At 37.7% G+C, this 18,964-nt stretch overlaps 1 protein-coding gene across 18 annotated transcripts in view; it reads left to right on the top strand.

Moving 5' to 3' along the window:
- Window positions 1–18,964, top strand: part of NPAS3 (neuronal PAS domain protein 3) — an 863,203-nt gene that overhangs the window by 239,180 nt on the left and 605,059 nt on the right. Inside the window, exons 1-2 of one of the 18 annotated variants that reach the window (XM_079914470.1) lie at window positions 3,627–3,964; window positions 7,043–7,157. The exons of the other annotated variants lie outside the window; for them this stretch is intronic. The gene's annotated coding sequence lies outside the window, so the exon portion shown is untranslated. Of the gene's footprint in view, window positions 1–3,626; window positions 3,965–7,042; window positions 7,158–18,964 lie in introns of those variants that run through there. 18 annotated transcript variants of the gene reach the window in all.

Raw genomic sequence — 18,964 nt, 5'->3', positions numbered from 1 at the left:
CTCCTCACCTTTATATTGTTAGTTCCTCTTGTTTATTTACTTTGTGACTTGAATATCCCTGTACTTGAGTAGTGCTTTTTGAACTCTACTCTAGATTAATCTCTTGATACCAATTCTCATAGGCCTGGGCTTTTCTTGTATCACTTAATTTTGTTGCAAGTTTGCTTCCCTTTTTAAAAAATGGGTATACTTAAAATAATAGCTGATAATAGCTAATAATTGCTGAACACTTATGCCAGGCACCCTTCTAGATGCTCTACATTTTTTCTTTAATCATCACAACAGCCATATGTGATAGATGTTACTTTACATTGTTACCTTATTTCGTAGAGTCGAAGATGCATTTTCCCCAACATCTCTGCAAGTTGGATGTGTCTTATTGTCAATGGCATCTTAAATTTGGCAGTACATGGTATTGGTTCCATTTTACAAATAAGAAAGCTGAGACACAGAGAGGTTAAGTCACTTGCCCAAGATCACATAACTAACAAGTGATAGTGTCAGGATTCCAATCCGGGCAGTCTGATGCCATGGACCATATCAGCTTCAGTTCAGTGCCTTCCTGCATCATAATGTTGCTGTGAGGATTATCAAGATAATACATGTCAAGCATTTAGCTCACTGATGTACAGTAAGCACTGAATAAATGTCAGTTATGATTATTATTGGTATGTTTATTATTTCTCTTCTCATATAATTATTTCATGCTATCTCTTCCATTAAAAGGAATATTTCAGAAGGGCTAGACCTCTGTCTCTTCTGTTTCTCCCTGTATCCATTTTTCTTAGCATTCTGCAGGTAATGTGTTTTTTTTTTTTTTGAATAAATAAATGAATGCTTGAATGAAGAGAGGGACTATTAAGGAGAATTGGAGTCCTATCATTTGAAGACACAAATATTCATCTTGCATGTTTGGTTTCTGCCTCTCTTATGGCACTTACCCCATTCTGTGTTGTAACATTTATTTGTGTAACTGTCTTTTATCTCCACCAGATTATAAACTCCCTACATACATGGCATTGCAACCCCTAGTGCCTACCACAGTTTCATTGTATAGAAGACACTCAGCACATATATGTTGGACTAATTGTCTCTTGAATAACCCTAGCACTTCCAGCTCTTCTCAGGACCCAGTACTGTCATGGAGGATTATCTCTGGGAATTTTTTTAAAGTAAATTTTAAAAAAGATTTTTTTGATTGAAGTATAGTTGGTTTACAATATTACATTACTGTCAGGTATAAAGCATAGTGACCCTATATTTTTATGGATTGTATTCCATTTAAATTTGTTATAAAATATTGGCTGTATTCCTTATGTTGTACAATACGTCCTTATAGCTTATTTATTTTATACATAGTAGTTCGTACCTCTTAATTCCCTATCCCTAACTCCCCCCTTGCCACTTCCCTCTTCCTACCGGTGGAACCACTAGTTTGTTCTCTACATCTGTGAGTCTGTTTCTGTTTTGTTAAATTGATTTGTTAGATTCGTTTTTCAGATTCCACATGTAAGTGATAATGTACAGTATTTGTCTTTCTCTGTTCGACTTACTTCACTAAGCATAATATCCTCCAGGTCCAACCATGTTGATGCAAATGGCAAAACTTCATTCTTTGTCATGGCTGAGTAATATTCCATTGTGTGTATGTATATACCACCTCCTTTTTATCCATTCATCTGCTGATGGACACTTAGGTTGATTTCATATCTTGACAATTGTAAATGATGCTGCTATGAACATTTGGGTGCATGTATCTTTTTGAGTTAGTGTTGTCATTTTCTTTAGATGTATACCCGGGAGTGGAATTGCTGGGTCATATGGTAGCTCTGTTTTTAGTTTTTTGAGGATTCCATACTGTTTTCCATAGTGGCTTCACCAGTAAATATGTTGCACTGATTGACGCTTGAATCACCCTAGCACTTCCAGCTCTGTTCAGGACCCAGTACTGTCAGGGAGGAATATTATGTCTGGGAATATATTTTTTAACAGCATAATAAAACTTTTTGCCATCGAGTTGTTCTTATTTCCAAATTGTCTTCAGAAAGGTATCAACTGAATATTCCTACATATCTTTATAGACTTATTATAAGTTATGAAGAAAACAGACATCACACCTGATTGAAAAGTAGAGATAGAGATAGATATTTGGGCATAACTTTTCTTTTTTATTTCTGGTTGAGTCTGTGTTTAAGAATTAGTGATGATTTTTCAGAGAGGATTGAAGGATAATTCCTTTAAAATTAAAGAAATGGGAAAACAGTTTCCCATGAAAATTAAAGAAATGGGAAAATAGTTTTTTAAGCATTGGAAGTTGTTTATCTGAATTACTCACTGTGTATAGAATAATGAATTTATTTCCTTTCCAACTGGCTACATTTATTGGAAGGCTAAAGAAAAAACTCTTTTATGCCAAGGAGAATGTTAGGTCACGGGCCTAAACAATTTACCTTGCTTCTTCCTTTTGGAGCTAGTTTCATGTCTCTGGCAGCTGAAGGCACAGGGTATTGCATTCTGCCCTGTCGGTGCCAAAAGTTCACAGAAGAGAGCATTGTTGGCAGATCGTGCTTGTTTTAAGGACAAAGGTGTTGTAATTTCACACTTTAATTTTCAGGGATGTGTTTGTACACTAGAGGTGAGAGGTTCATAAAATCATGTATTGTGTACTAAGCACTTGGGGATATAGCATGTTTCACCTTGTTTGGCTGCTCACAGAGTTCCATGGTGGCCTTTGTTATCTGGACTATACACTGAGCGAGGCCCAGGAGGGAGCATTGAGTGGGATGAAAATTAATTATTGTTGTGTAGATTCAGAATTTAAACATGTTAGAAAACAAAAGGGAGGATATTTTACTACGTGCAATGACCTTTTTGACCACTAACGTAACTTCTTACCTCAGACAATTGTGCCTAAGTTTAATACTTCTACGCCAAAAACCAAATGAGTGTCTATGGGCCACCAGCTCGCAATCTCTACACATACTTTCACTTACATTATGTTTTAGTTACTTTGTGGAAAAGCAACTAGGGTGTAGCAGGATCTTGTAACATATGATCATTTTATACATTTTGAAATATCTTGTACCTTTGTAACATTCACATTAATTGCTATTTAGATATGAATATTTGGGGGAGTGTTTCAATTCCACATAATTCCAAATATTAGAATTAATGTGTGGAATTCTATTACAGTATAAAGATAGGCAGAAAACAATACAAACACAACTTTTTATTATCTATACATACAAGTAGATTCATGAATCTATATTATTTTCATCACTGTCAAAAAACTAAATCAAAAGATTTTCTTCTCACAAATGGAGATGAAGGATTCGCTTCATTTGAGTTAGGTTTTGATACTATTCTAGATGTTTTTAAATGTGCATGTTCTTTTACACTGCAGTTCTACCTCTATTGACAAACTCCTACAAATAAATCAAGAAAATGTGTAGAAGTGTTTATTTCAGTATTCTAATATCAAAATTTAGGAACAACTTAAATATGTTTCTGCAGGCAACTGGATAAATAAATTACTACATTCATCCAATGAAATGCTGGGTAGTATTTAAACAGATCGTGGTAGACTTATATGTGCTGAAGTTTAAGACATGTCTTTGCAAGTTTCAGAACAAGGTCAAGAAGATGATTTTATTCATGTAAATAAGATGAGGTTTGTGTATATGTGTTTTTAGTATATATCCATTTTTGAGAAATACACAGGAAATAATTTATAGTGATTTTGGGGGGGATAGAAAGACTTAGAGGCTAGGGGACTTTTGCTTTTGCCTTTATATTCATCAATGTTGTTTACATTTTGAAAAATATTTCTTCAAATATTTGTATTTTAATTTAGACATAAAATACTCTGAATCGAATCCTGAACTCTTGGGTTGGTTGTTTCTCCTACTGGATGCCATGTGATGAGCAAATGAGTGGAAAGAAGAAAACGGGACAAAAATAAAGTGTATGTTTCAATTTTGCTCGTGGCACAGTTAACTATCACACACTCCACATGCCTTCCTGGACCCCACAGATGACACATATGTGGGGCTCTGTGTCTCCTGCATGTGGGATGCTATAGCCCTTCGGTTAGTCTTAGGATATTGTTCTGGCACCCCCCCCCTCCCCAAACTGGTATTTATGGTACTCTCTTTTAGGGCTCATCATTATAGACCTTTTCTTAGTCTGCAAAAGGTTACTCTGCCATCAGGACAAATTATAGGTTGGATAATTACTGTTGTTCACTTCCGTCTCCTCTCTTTCTGATAGATAGCAATGCTATTTTTGTTGTGATAAGAATGGATGCTTAGGGATGTTCCCTCCAAATTCTTTGTTTTCTTTCCATAATTCACATAATGTATTCAGAATCTTGGTGAGTCTTTAATCTCTCATTTTGTAAATGGTCAAAATGAAATTTAGGGAAAGCAACTGAGTCTTTTCAGAGACCACGGCTGAATTAAGACACACACAGAGTCACCAGTGAATGCGCAAATGTGTGCATCCTACTGCAACTGAAGAGAGTTGCTGCCTTTATCCCCAGAGTGAGCTCTAACTGAGGAAATACTTAAAAAAAAAAAAAAAGGCGTTTATCAGCAGAAATTATAAAAGCTGATCCTTGGATGGAAGAAAGTGCTGGGAAGAAACAGTAATTTAAAGCCATATGTGATATGCTTTTGTACTTTGTAACCAAATGTTAAGCCTTATAAATTTGTTGCGGAACATTTAGCCATTTTTATTACAGAATTAAAGGTAGAGGGAACATAGATAATTAAGCGAGGTGATAGCATAACAGTAAAGATAGAAAGATGGTCTAAGTTCTTATGGGCTGATTCTCTGCTCAGCGTTGTAGGTCATGCCTACACTGAACTTGGAAAGCTACTTTCACTTATATGGGTCTTGGGATCAACACTAGATGAATAGCAGAAAATAGCTGGATCATGTTTTAATCTGAAAGATTTCAAAATGCCAATCAGACCCTTGGCTTGCTCTACTTTTCAGAAATACTATGTGAAATGTGTATCATAAAGCAGAGTTTGGCTCTAAAACACTGAATTAAAATTATTCTTAGGAAGGCTTCAATTAACTCCACAGAAAAACTACCAGTATTCTCAATTTTGTAGCTAGAGATGCTTATGAGAGTGGCAGATGGCCACACAAAGCAACCGTGTTATTTTATTTCCAAATTTATGTAAACTGAACTCATAAATTAAAAAAAAAAAAGACTTCTTAATTCTACCACAACAATCCTAGGTTCTAGAATCAAATCCTGGGATTTTAGAAAGTCATCTAAATTTGCTGATGAGGTTTTCAAAAACAGTAACTTATATGATTTAAAAGGGACCTCCTTGTACCTTCAATGGTTAGAACGTACACATCCTTTCTTCCCGTTCGGCTCATCTGCTAGGTGTTGGCGATGGTGGTTGAACAGGAGCGCTTTGATAGACAGATTAATTTGGGGTTAAACCCTGGCTGGTCAAGTACTTAGCTGGGAGACTTTAGGCAAATAATGTGACCGCTTTAAACTTCCCTGCCCTCATCTGTGAATACATAACCATATGGTTGTTTAAGGATTTGGTGAGAAAAACCATATGAAGCAATTAATTAGCATAGCACTAAGAACATAGTAAGTGCTCAATTATTAGCTACTTTTATTAAAATCTTTTTTTAAACATTGGCCGATGGGAAATACAAGGAATGGATTATAATTTCTTTAAGTTTTGTAAATGTTTTTAAAAATAGATCACCTAGTGTAATGATTAGGAAAAATTCTCTTGAACTAGAAGCCTTTAGATGTGGGTATAAGTTCAAATATTTAACACGTGGTATAACCTGGACACTAACACTTCAGAATGGATGCTGGCAGGTGGGCCTTGCCAGTATGGGCCAACCGAACACCAGTCAGGCCTTTGGAAACCCTTCTTTTGGAGTCAGTGATGATGCCTGTATTATATATATATCATGGCATTGCTATTTGATGTCTGATTAGAAAATATGGCATCCTACATAGTTATATTTTAGTCAATCCTGAGTTAGGCAAAATAGTGTTTCTGTTTTAACTCCCTTGGTGAAATTCTTGGAATGAAATGGATATATGAACTGATGGGGAGGGGCCTTAGACCCTCTAGTAAATACCCTTCTCATCCATCTTATAAATTACAAGCCTGAGGAGAAGTTCTGTCTAGTGCCCGCTCTACTCTGTGCTTCTTTCTGGGAGTCAGTACTTCCCCATGCTTTGAGTATAGGATCCTAGACAGAGACTGGGTTTTGATTATTCAGATTTTTGCCAAGACTGAGGTCGTTTTTCTTCTGAACCAAATTGGCCACTGTAGAATGGAGATATGGACAGTGCAGAAAATGGGGGTGAATATGTATCCACTTTACAAAACATCTGAGAGTTGTGGTTGGTAGAAAAAAAACTGTTACTGTTTGCTTTTTTGGTGATTTCCTTGTGTTTCCCTCACCCAAGAAGTCAAGAGTACAAAAATCATTCTGATTAAGTTGAAATTTCCAGCTGGGTTCTAGTAAGTTGAGGTTTTACCTTGACAAAGAAGTAGCATTAATTTCCCTGTGCTTTTTATATGGTGATTGTACTCTGGAGACTCAGACCATTCTGTCGCAAGCAGAGAGTCCCCTTGATTGAAATCTTATCTAAACATTTGCCTCATTTGCTACTTGGTGGTAGAAGTTCTTTTTAAGTAGCATCCTCTGTGGTTTACATTTTAATTTACTTTACATGTTAACTGCAGAGGGAGGAAACAAATGACTGACTCCTCTACCTATACTCTTAAAACGTGTTTTGAGTCTGGTCAAGTTGCTAGTACTTGTCTTTCTGAGTGTTAGAGTCTTCTCTTTTACCATCTGTTTTCATGTATACAAGTTCTCACTTTGTTTTGGCCCTTTATATTTTTATTCAATTCAAGATTCATCTGGAAATTTTTTTTCTATACTCATTTGAAGTATCTCAGTTGTTTTACTTAGGATTAACATTGTGGGGATTTCTTTCTGTAAGTTAGTTTGAGATGCAATGTGCTTTCGATTATAGGCTCAAGCTATTGTGTAAAGTCAAACCAACGTTGTCCAGGATGCTTTGTGAGCGCCCACTCTGGGAAATCCCACTACGAGGGGAAACAGCATTGCAGTGATTATCCTAGAAAGAGGTATGGTCTCACTGTATCATTAACAGAAGCCCAGATGGGCAGCAACAAAACAAATATCTACACTTTTTGCAAAGTAATTTTGCTTTAAAAAATGTACAGACTGGAGGTTGGAGATAAGGATGTCCATCCTAGAGGATGACATAGTTAGTGGAAGCAATTTTAGCCCAGTCATTTTATAATTACATCCAAAAAGTCTTTAATTAATGACAACATAATATTTCTTCTTTTCAGACTTTATTATAACCTCTTCTCCTGTAACCTTTTGCTAGCTACAGTGAAGTTGCTAGAACACATCTCTTGATATAAGTAGGGTTTTCAAATTTGTTTTCAAATATTAGTGGTTTAAAACCATGAACTGCACACGATCCCTTTGTGTTACAGTAAGAAAAATGATCAGCACAGGCATTTTCTTCATTTAGCTATGAAGTAGATGGAAGAATCTGAGTTTTAAACTTATTTGGCCATCTTCTTTTTCTTTTTTTTTGTTTCATTTCTTTTGATACCACATCCATTTCTTATCTCTTCATTTTGCAGTAATAGAAGAAGCCTTAACAGTTGCAAGATTACATATTTATATCAGGGTTCAGACTGTGAATTCATTCTTTTCTAGGGAAGCAGAAAAATCATGTAAAAATGGTGACCACATGTTGACAGAATGCATGATTTAACAAAACCAAAGGCAATCATTTCAAAGAAAAATGTTTTATTTTCTGCCAGCAGAATATAATGGAGAGAAATTGGCTGGTATTATTTTAAAAAATTGCCCAAATCACTGTAGTTAGTGTAAAATTGTCTCTGGAACTATTTCCTGTAAGTTAACCAGACATATGATTGTATCTTTTATATTTTGAATACTGAAGCTCACATTTCAACTGTCTTGCACGGAGCCTATCAGGTATAATAACTCTTTGTAAAGGTGCTTCCTTTCCTCTTTTAGTCTCTTCCATCTAAGCTTCTACCTTCATTCACCCCAAACTTAGAATACTTATAGTTTGGGTCTTTCCAGAACTTTGAGCTTAATATTATTCACCAACAAATCAAGACCACGAGCTCCTCAAAACGTGCTGCTCCCGCCTGCAAAAGTTCAAGTGAAATTAATGTAAACATTGTTTACCTATTAAAAATTCTCCACACATTTCAGTTGAAAGATTTTATTTAACATGTGGTTCATAGGGCTTGCTGTTTTTTTCTTAGTACTTAAAGTAATTTCAGACCTTACACAGTGGGACCGGCTTATGCTTGTGGGTATAGTAGGTATTATTAACAGCAAATCAGATTTATGTGTCAATGAAAGAATAATGCAGTTTGATATGATTCCAATAGTCACATACCTTTGAGCAAGCTCTAAGGACATGAGTCACTCGATGGAATCTTGGTGGTTGTATCGCTCCTTTGCCAGTGATGTTTTTAATGGCCTAATAGGTACTGAAGGCGTTATGGTGGTTGCTTTCATGTCATTCATAGTCCAGATCATCCTAAGGGATTCAAGCTATATTTTGGAAGAACTATGGAGTTAGCTACACAGGCTGAAAAAAAGTATAAATATTACTTGCCTTGAGGACAGATAGCAGTATTGCATTTGTGTCTACACAGTGCCCAAAATACTGGTGCTCACTAGATATAGATAATGAGTTGATCTGGCTTTAGCCTGATGCTAGACAGCAACCAACATGTGTTTGTTGATTCCTTGTTCCATATGTTTGACGTCCTGTGAGAATGTTTGAGGACCTTATACGATACATAGAAAGTAAGCAGGCATACTTTAAAATGCAAGCTTTGCCATCATTTGAAACTCTGTCACCCACCAGTGAAAAAGAAGTTGTAATTTATGTTGAAAACAGAGCTATAACTCTTCTATAAATGGTGTTCTTCTTTTAGCTAGGACAGCTGATATTCGTTATTATCCATAACTCAAGAGTAAGTGTTTCATGCTCTGCTATGTCAGTTCTGGAGAAGACCCAGACTTTCCTTTGGAAAAGTGGAAATGAGAGTAGTTCATTGTTATTAATCAGAAATTTTAGTTAAGCCAGTTTTCACGTGTTGTCCATGAGTTTAATAGCCATGCAACCTCATTGCATGGATTGCATAGGATTTCACATGAATCCTATGTGAAAGTCGAGTTGCGTATTTACTTTTGGAGATTCTGTGACTGTATTAGATTCTAACAGGCTGAAGAGAGGGAGGAGGGTCGGAGGAGGACGCACCATTTTAAAACTGCAGAGAAAATGGGTAATAACTTTAATGCACATCAGACATATTCCCAGCAGTTCCACTAATGTTATGTGACAAAAACACAAGTGAAAATAGAATCCTTAAGGGGAAAGATGTCCAAGAGAACAATCCCTTTGTTTTTCAGGTGAGAAGACAGAGCCAGACATTAAATGTCTTGTCTGAAATTGTAGAGCTATTAATGGCAGATCTTGGCCCAGAACCCAGGTCTCACATCTTATAGATCAGTGTTTGAGTATAATGAATAACTGTGATTTTCTCAGTCATATTTTCCCTTAAATTGAATAGCTTCCTTATGCTGACCACCTGTACCTACTTAATTAACTCTACTTATTTTCCAGATGATCTGTCAGTTACTTTAGTCTAGACCTGCTTACAAATCACTCATACACACATCCGTTTCATCTGGGACTTCCCACTGATAGCATGAAGTACTAAGGGGGAACCTGTCTTTAATGGCTCAGCCTCTTCCTGACAAGGAATACAACAAGTATTCTGAGCACAGAGAAGAGGGAAACTCTTACTTTTCAATAGAAAATCCCTCTCTCAGAACTTCCCTGGTGGTGCAGTGGTTAAGAATCCGCCTGCCAAGGCAGGGGACACGGGTTCGAGCTCTGGTCCGGGAAGATCCCACATGCCACGGAGCAACTAAGCCTGTGCGCTACAACTACTGAGCCTGCGCTCTAGAGCCCGCAAACCACAACTACTGAGTCCACGTGCCACAACTACTGAAGCCTCCGCACCTAGGGCCCGTGCTCCGCAGCAAGAGAAGCCGCCGCGATGAGAAGCCTGCACACCGCCACAAAGAATAGTCCTGCTTGCCGCAACTAGAGAAGGCCGGGGCGCAGCAACAAAGACGCAACACAGCCAAAAATAAAATAAATAAATAAATTTAGAAAAAAAGAAAAAAAAAGAAAATCCCTCTCTCGGGAGTAGTAGAATTTCTTTGGCACTAACATGTTTTCATATGACCTCCACCTCACCTAAGCATCTATTAAACTGATGCTGTGAAAGTGCATGGATGGGTGGATCTTCAGGCGGTATGAGCCCCTCACCCAAATCTGTGCTCTCCAAACGAGGACGCACAATACCTGTTGAGCTCATGTGAAAGCTGAGCACATTGACATGGAGTAAAGAGGCATTATTTTCCTTATTCCTGCTTTTCATGCACAAATTGTCTAGGAATTTAGGCAAGCTCATTTGTAACACACAGTATAAAAGACCTGTGCTTGATTTTGCATGTTAAGATATAAATCTACATTTAGCACGTAGTACCGTTTAAATGGATGCTTCTAGAAATCTTTAGGGAACGAGTCAAGTTTGCTCTCATTTTCTGCTTGCCATATCGTTCACAATTTATATCAAATTTTGTAAAATCGGGAATTGTCTTTGTGCAGTTGAAGAATTTGGGGTGATTTTTCTCTGTAAGCATTGGCTTGGTGTTTTTTTCCCTCTCGTCATCATGGCCATACAGGTATTGATAACTACGCATCATGACCGATTTTCTTTTTAAAAAGTTCTAAAAAGGCTTCTAAATGAACGCTATACTTTTGTATTGAATATTTAGTGACATGAGCAGATCACTTGCTCTTTGCCTTTACGGATTTTATAATGTCACCAGAGTTTATCCATAAAATTGTAGCCTACGGTTGGGCATACGCAATTCCTTATAGTATTGCATATATAGAAGGCAGCGGAGGGAGGCACAAATTGAAGTGTATCTGCTCTGGAAACATTCCAGCAGTGAGTGTGTGTGAGTGTGTGTGTTTGTTTTTTTCATTTCGGATCTACTGCACAGTCAGTCCTAGAGCTGCAGATGAAGAGTGGTGCCTGATCTCATATAGGAATGTTCTTTTTTTTTTTTTTTTTGCGGTACGCGGGCCTCTCACTGTTGTGGCCTCTCCCGTTGCGGAGCACAGGCTCCGGACGTGCAGGCTGAGCGGCCATGGCTCACAGGCCCAGCCGCTCCACAGCATGTGGGATCCTCCCGGACCGGGGCATGAACCCGTGTCCCCAGCATCGGCAGGCGGACTCTCAACCACTGCGCCACCAGGGAAGCCCAGGAATGTTCTTTTGTTTGCACCTGCTGTGAGTGAAGTTGACTAGAATTGTGCCATTCTGATCCATTTCATACATCAGCAGACTCTGCACATAGACATCATGGCCTTCTCTTCCACCTGAGCTGTCAGCCTCCATCCGAGAGGGAGAAAGATACTGACTGAGATTAGGAGCAAATGGCCAGAAGGAAGTGAGAAGGCCCAGTAGGGGAAGGAGATGTGCTTCCCTTAACAGATGTATTTTTGTAATGATAAAATATTCATCTATTTAAAAATAAATACATAAGAGGACAAAAAACCCATACCCAGAAGCAGAAGAGATTCAGCTATAGGAAAACAGTAGTTCCAAAACTTTTATTGAACTTCAGGAGGTCTCTCTAGATGGCTGTCTCATTATCTGAAACTTGTAGAGATTTAATAGCTCACCTTAATTTGTAGGTACCCTGCCATCTGAAATCTTTCCTCTGTGATCTCTTATGCATTCTCTTTGGAGCACTGCTTCTGTCCACTTTTTTGTGTTTCTGATTGCACATAAACAACACAGATCTAGCAAAGAGATGCAGTAATTATGTGAAGATCTGGGATTTCCCCTTAGAAATTTCCACCTGTTGTGTTTCTGTCTGACTTGTGGGAAGGATTTACAGTGATCCGGTGTTCTGAATACGACAGTGTATGATTAATAAAGGGAGATGACATGGGCTCTTGACATTTCTTTCTCCTTGCCTCAGTTTGGTACTCACTATAGCACCACTTCCAGAGTGTAGAAAGGGGAAGAACTGTTTTGAGAATTTAAATATTTTTGTCAGGGAAGAATTTATGAGTATTGAGGTTTGGCAGGGAGAGAGGAGTATCTGTGTTTCTTCCCTTTCTCTTTCCCTTCCCTTCTTTACTATAAGAGCATCCCAAGGACTGATTTACTGGGTAAATTTAATTTCAAGAGCAATACTACTGGATGTGTTGTTTACTGTCTTAAATCATGACTTTTAAGGACATTCAGATCATCAACAATTGTCTTTCAACAAACACTTATTGAGGACACACTATACATGCAAGACACTGTCTCTCAACTTTATTATTGCACTGATAACAACAGAGTCTTGTTTAGCATGCACTTTAAGAAATTGTCAACAGAACTTAATCACTAATTTTGGGGAGGGGGTTTCATTCTGACTCATTTGGAAAAGAGCTGTTTTAATTTTTCACATCCTACTTCTCTACCATTTTGATCGCTCTCTGCTATTTTAATTTTTAACGAAAGATTTTTTTATATATGATGCCATCATGGTGAACTGACTAAAATTTCAGTCGTGATTAAATGTTTGAAACTGCTTGGGTGAAATGTGGTGAATGGATCTATGCACAAATATGCATATGAGTATTTTTAATTTTCTGAGCTACTTTTAATAATAGGTTAGATCTTATGGAATAGTAACTGATCGAATTTTTTCCTGATTATTTATAGAAAATGTGTAAAACAGAGTAAAGTGAAAAGAGAAATTCTACCACTCTGAGAAAAATAACTGTTAATACAGTTTCTTTTCTTCCAATGTAACTTTCTGCATTTTGCTTCTTCCTCAATTCTTCATTGTCACCTGACTGCTATAGCTCTTTATATCCAGTGCCTTATGTACCCCATAATTAAATCCTACTCTCAGGAAGGCTATTAATGATGTTAAACCATAGATTGCTAACTGCCACAGGCCAAATGAGACCCATAGGAGACTGCAAAAAGTTGTATTTTTAAAATGAGATGCTCAGTATTTTCAAATAATTGAAGATTTTAATTTAAAACAATATAGATTTCTGGCTTCTCTTAAAAAGGAAGACTTGGCAACTTTGGGTCCCCATTGCCATCTAGTAACAACTGTTTTTCCTGAATAATGTGTGCCCCCTGTTGGCTAGGCAAGCGCTCTCCGGTTTGCCGTAGTCCACACCACTCCCTGTAACCTGCTCAACACGGAGGGCTCAGTTGCCATTTACTGTCACGCTTGCAGTGCTTTCTCTCACCTCGTCCTCTTTATTCACCTGTATAATTTCGTTGGATTCTGCAGGTCTTTGAGTTTGTGATCTCTAACTTAAATTCATTTACAGTAGACTAATACTAATTCAACAACAACAAAAAACTCTGACTCACTCTTCTTGCATATATGGATTTTATGAGAAGAGATATGACCAGATCCAGTGAGTGATTCTCTGAGAGGGAAACTGTGTAGAAGCAAATGAGAGGACAAAACTGAGGGGGAAGAAAACAGAGTTTGAAGGGCGATACATATAATTCAGTCCCCTTAAAACAGTGGTGTGTTTATGTGAGTGTGTGTGTGTGTGTGTGTGTGTGCATGCGCACACATGCAAGTGCACATGTATGTATTTGAAAAGTGACTCTGGGAATTCCCTGGTGGTCCAGTGGTTAGGGCTCCGGCTCCGAGCTGCCAGGTTCACAGCCACGGGAACAAGTCAAAGTTGCTGAATGGCTCTTGGTAACTCCTTGACCTCCACACTCTCTTTGTAAGTGCGCTGTTGGGAAAGGCTACTGTTTTCGGAAGTGAAACTCAAGACTTAAGTGATCTTTTGTTGGCTGATAACTCAAAAGGAGACCTTGAGGGAAAATCTTTTAAGATGAATATCTCAGCCCAAACAAAACAAAATGAGATGCAGAGAGGACAGAAGGTGAATTTAAGAAAGGGCTCCTGTAAAGTACCTGTGGGTGAGTAGAAGGTTGCGGGATATCCATTTTGGTCAAGGACTGTATTGGGATGACAGGTCAGGGAGGAAGTATTCAACCATGGGTATACATTGTGTTTTTTTAACTGTTTGGTGCCTTATGGATTCAGATACTAAGGCTGTTTGTGGAGGCTTTGTTGTAAGGGCCAGTTGAGCAAATCGCTGGCTTCCCTTGCCCTGTTTCAATTGAACAGTCCCTTTTACTCAGCTTACAAATCAATCATCATGTGCTTTCCTACATCTGAGAACTTTCTACCAACAGTTTGGATTCATGTTACTATTAAAGTTGTAATTATTCAATATCAGTAAATGCAGTGCTGACTTGCAACTAATAAGGTAACTGGGTCTTTTTAGTTTCATGTATACTTGTATCACGGTACAACCTTTTGTTTTTCCATGAGGAGCTTGCAAACTCATGAAATAAAAAAAAATGCCTATTTATTTTACCCTTATTTAATTTCATGTTTTAAACATGTATTTTATACATTGAAATATTACCTACCTTTATCATCCTGTTACATAGTTACATGTGGCTCAGAATAACTTAACTTGTAGTTCCTCCAAGTCAGATTTTAATGAGAGGACTAAGCATCTATCAAGGTTTTTCAAAAGAATGTAGGGTTTTGGAAGGACTTTGTTCCTGACTAAGTAATGGAAGCCTACAAATAAACAGGCATTTCCTATGTTGTCCTGCTTTATAAAGTACCTCAGTGAGGTATTATGACTTCTCAGATTAAATCTCATATGATAATCCCTGGCACATAAACGTCTTCTCTGCTGCATATAGGTAGTCTAATGCCATGGACCCACCGTACCACCGAGGGCCAACACCTGTTAGAAGTGGGAGGTGTAGCAGTCAATGAAGAAACAATGATCCTGACTATGATAGTTTGGTCAGTGTTATAGAACTTAGTAGAGATCTCAAGATACCATTAATTGAGGCAGCTTCTTAACCAAGACTTGAGTCAGGGTCTGAGATTTGGCTTCAGGAAGCCCATTCTGTGCAATATTTTGTGTGTTTATTTATCTGTGTTTTCTCCCAGGTAAGCATCTGCATCTGCCATCGGGTTGTCAAGGAGTTAGTGACACACGGAAAAAGTCAGTCATTAAATGGTAGCACACTCCATGCCCAACCAGGCAGCTGGTATATTGTACACTGGGCAACACAGTGCTTTGGGGTTTGGGGGGGGGTCACAAAAGACACAGGAGCCCAGGCTGTCTGGCTGAAGGACTCAGTCATTTGATTGGAGACTCATGTGGGATAACGAGGAGGGATGAAGGCCTCTCCCAGCTTTTTCAATTCCAGTTCTCTTTTAGAGGAATGACCAAGCCAAGCATTTTCTCGAAATATTTTTCAGGCCCTACTATTGCAAGAAGTGGTGACAGGGTGGCATTTGATAGCACTGTCAGGTAAACCATTTATTAAATGAAAAATACCTCTGAGCATCATAGTGCTTCTGAGGCTCAACTTAGAGTCCATAAAATTACATTTATGTTGTTTTTTTCAAGAAGTAATTTTTATATTAAAAATACATGTTTATTGAAGAAACTTCAGAAATTAGTTATCTCCTGCCCCCCCCCCACCTCCCATCTTCTGACCCCCCTACAAGGAATTTCTACCACGTAGAAATTACCTATCTTAATATTTTGCCTTGTGGGAATTAATCCTGGTTTGGATATATTTTCTCTGTATATATAATTACGGGTATATCACTATAGTTGTCTGACCCACTGTACATGCTGCTTTATGAATTGCCTTTTATCACTTAACATATTGTAAAAAAGTTTCCCCAGTCATTGAAGATTTGTTTCAACATCTTTGTTCAATATCTTGAGAATATTCCATAATTTGTTTCTAAAGTCTATCAAAGAGGCAGTGAGTATTCTTTCAGAATATATTTATTTGCCTCCTTAGTCAGCTTAGGATATGTATTTCCCTGAGTGTTCTCTAGAAGTTGTAACACTGTACACCCCTGGTAACTATGTACCGTGCTTCTGGAACCTTGATGAGAGGTTAAATAAAAATACATGTCTTTTAAGAAAAAGTCAGTAAGGTAGGGGTAGGGTATATTGTCTCTTTAGACTGATGGACCTGTATTCTCAATTGTAGTTTAAAGAAAGCATGACCATTTCACTTATTTCTGTTAGAAATGCAGGCAGTTATAGTATAATGGTGTGTTCATTGATGTTAAGTAGAAGTGTGTGCTGTTTGCAGTGTTCACATGACCATAACTTTCATTTTTCATACTTAAAGATCTTCAAACTTGTCAAAGCATGCTTTCTCCTTTCCAGCTTTCTCCTATCAAGCTTGAAAGTTTTCAAAAGCTTTCTTCTACTTGGTTGTGCTTTCAAAAGTGTTTGAAATCACACTTAAAAAAAATTAAAGGAAAAAATGAATTTTCCCTCTAGAAAGGTCATTTGAATTTGAATTCCAAAGCGACTTAGTTTGGAACTTACAGCAATTAACAGCAAATTTATCTACTCCAAATTGGAATGTGTTTATAAGCCTGAAAAAACAGGGGGTTTATCGGAAATTTTATTAACAAATTAATGTTTTCATAACAATTATGATGGAATTTATATGGATGATTATACATTATATAAAACTTTATCGGTAACTTAATGGTTGTGTAAATATAATTGGGAGAAGGGGAATCACGAGGACGTTATTGCTCTAGAGGCAGTGCAGTGCGGTGGTGAGAAGGACATATTGGGGTCATCTTGCCAAGGTTCAGATTCTAGCTTCAGCTGTCATTGGCCTTGGGCAAAGTTACTTTCTCTCTCTGTGCTTTGATCTTCTTATTTGTGAGATGGGAGGCAGTAACATTTCCAGGGTTACCAACTGTTCTGGTTTGCCCAGGACCGTCCTGCTTTTAGCACTGAAAGTCTAGGATCCAGGGAAAGTCCTCCCTGAGACAAGAAAACTCCTAGTTTTGGGGGATGAGAGCAGAAAGTTAGAGGGAAGATATAAAACCCATTTAGTTGCCCCCCAAAATAGGGTCTGAAAGCAACACTGTTTTAGGGTCAAATATAATCAGCGGAGATGATCTGCTTTTCATAGATGCTGTTACTTCCCCCCCTCCCCTTCTGATATTGGCAACCATGAATTAAATGGGATGATGCTTAAAACACTTAAACCCTGAAACTTAGTAGACATTCAAAGATGTTTGCTTTTATGATTATAGTGCTAAATAAGGTCAATGCTTTTCTTTGACGGTACTGAATAATCTTAAAATGTAGAAACAACATGTACTTTCCTGTCATTGATATTATGAAAATTAGTACTGTAGTTCTTTGGAGTGATAGAATTCCATCAGTGGCCCTTTAGATGGTTAGTAAAATGTCCCGCGGTCACAGGGTGCCCACTATTCCTTCTCATTTTGCCTCTTAGCAGAGATGCTCTGACTCTTTCAAATATTTAGCAGTAGACCTTCCTCTCAATGTGTGCTCACGACTTGTGTTACTGCTAATGGAAGTTACACATGTGTGCTCACCGGGATGAGAAAGCCTTTATCCCACGTCGGGCAAAGACCCGTGATCCTGAATCTCTTTCTAAACTTCAGACCTGAAGAGAGCAGTGCAGGGAATTGCTGCTTTCTCACTATATTAGCTTCTTCAATTTCTTTTTAATTGGAGCCTGCAACCCAGATTCTTGTAACTTCAGAGGGATGAACAATACAAATTAAGATCTGGGTGATTTCCAGGAATGGCTCAGCTGAAAGAAAAAATTTTTTTTTCTTTTAATACAGTTGTGGCTATTCACAAATCACATGCAGTTGCCTAACGAGTCCATATTTGCTTCTGAGGTTTCACATTTGCAAACTACACTGCTGAGAAAGTAAGTGATGTGTTCACCCACCTCTGGTGTGAGCTGACTGATTTAATGTACACAACAGATAAATACTAGAATAGTCAAAATTCTAAACCAGTAGCACAGAACCTTCAAATACAAATATCTTACCCTTGTTCAGGACATTCATTTCTCCCCAAGAATTCTTTTTAATGTATAAGACTTCAATTTATGTTTAAGAACTAGTAAACTATAGCAGTTTGACAGCCATTCACACTTAATTCTGTGCATTAAACCAACAGCATTCTTTTCCACAAACATCCATTGTTAGGACAATGCGCTCAGACAGAATTTATGAGAAATGGAATTATGTTACCAAGGAGATAGCATTTACTATAATGAAGAGTAGATCCTAGAAAATGGCCCCTTTTACAGCAGCTCAGAGCAGAGCCACAAAAGCAATTGATTGGTCTTGGCATTTAGTCTTATATCAGCTGTGTCATCCATAGCTTCAGGAGAGAGAACACTAATCTAAAGTGACATTTCTGTTCTGGCGGGCTTTTCTGCCCTGATGAAAGCAATTACTTCATTCCTAAATGATAATTTGCAGGAGTTTCAACCACTTTAATTGATAATTTTTTTTTGTTCTGAGTTCAATTGTGAAGTGATTAGCTGATTTGGTAAATAGAAATTTAAGGTGTGAAATATACAAGTTGCTTCAAGGTAAAGTGCTATGTATTGGGTGGAGAGAAATTACTTGATAAAGCTGCAAGATTTTTTTTCATTATTATGGAATTGCCAGTTGCGTAGCTTAAAGTTCTGGGGGAAAATGAAGAACAAAACACTTTGATTCAGGAGGTTTTTGGCAGACACCAAAGCATACAATGAATAGTTTGGTCTTGCTGTGGTTCATTCAAGGGTTATTTGAATCAAGGTGAACATTGGTTGAAAAGGATTGCTCGGACCTCTCAGCTTTCTTTATTACTATTCTAATGACTCATTCTGGAATT

This window comes from Stenella coeruleoalba (assembly GCF_951394435.1).
Source record: "Stenella coeruleoalba genome assembly, chromosome: 2".
NCBI classification, from domain to species: Eukaryota; Metazoa; Chordata; class Mammalia; order Artiodactyla; family Delphinidae; genus Stenella; species Stenella coeruleoalba.
Note: the sequence above shows the minus strand (reverse complement) of the source record. Positions and strands in the feature narration are given on the sequence as shown.